This window comes from Gavialis gangeticus, unplaced genomic scaffold (assembly GCF_001723915.1).
Source record: "Gavialis gangeticus isolate Ggan-Ray unplaced genomic scaffold, GavGan_comp1, whole genome shotgun sequence".
Taxonomy (NCBI): domain Eukaryota; kingdom Metazoa; phylum Chordata; order Crocodylia; family Gavialidae; genus Gavialis; species Gavialis gangeticus.
The window spans coordinates 6,928,856-6,929,414 of NW_017728998.1; the positions used below are offsets into that span (position 1 = coordinate 6,928,856).

General features: G+C 63.5%; 1 protein-coding gene across 1 annotated transcript in view; it reads left to right on the forward strand.

The window, feature by feature from the left end:
- Positions 1-431: 431 nt before the first annotated feature.
- The window catches only part of TLDC1 (TBC/LysM-associated domain containing 1), a 19,078-nt gene continuing 18,950 nt past the window's right edge, over positions 432-559 (forward strand). Inside the window, exon 1 of the mRNA XM_019505459.1 lies at positions 432-489. The gene's annotated coding sequence lies outside the window, so the exon portion shown is untranslated. The remainder of the gene's footprint in view (positions 490-559) is intronic.

Genomic DNA, 559 nt, shown 5'->3' on the forward strand with positions numbered 1-559 from the left:
ACACCCCTCAGGGAGGCTTGCACCCCCCTGACATGCAGCAGAAAGAGGGGATGGGGGCAACCAAGAAGGCCCCAAAACCTGGGAAATCCCCATAGCAGAACATATATATGGCGTGTTTGGGGGAGGGGGAGTGCAGCCCCTTAGAGCAATTATATGGTGTTTTGGGGGATACAGCCCCTCGGGGCAATTATGTGGTGTTTTGGGGGGAGGAAAGCACCCTCCCATGGAGACTCCCCACCACATCCCAGCACTATTGGGTTCATAACTCACAGGCAGGGAGCAGTACGCACGCGCCCGGCCTCGGGGGGGGGGTACCCACCTTCGTGATGACGCAAACAAAACGCGCCCGCTCCGCCCCGTACCCCCGCCCCGTACAGCCCCGCCCTCCTTAACGTCATCACGCACATCCCAGCCGCACCGCCCAGCTATACACTTGGTTCACCGCCTGCCTGCGCCACCTTCCTATTGGCGGAGCGGCCTGTCTGTCAGGTCTCTCCATGTGAGGGGCGGGGCCGGCCGGCCAGCCGAGGGGGGGCGGGGTCGCTCTGCGCTGCAGCCG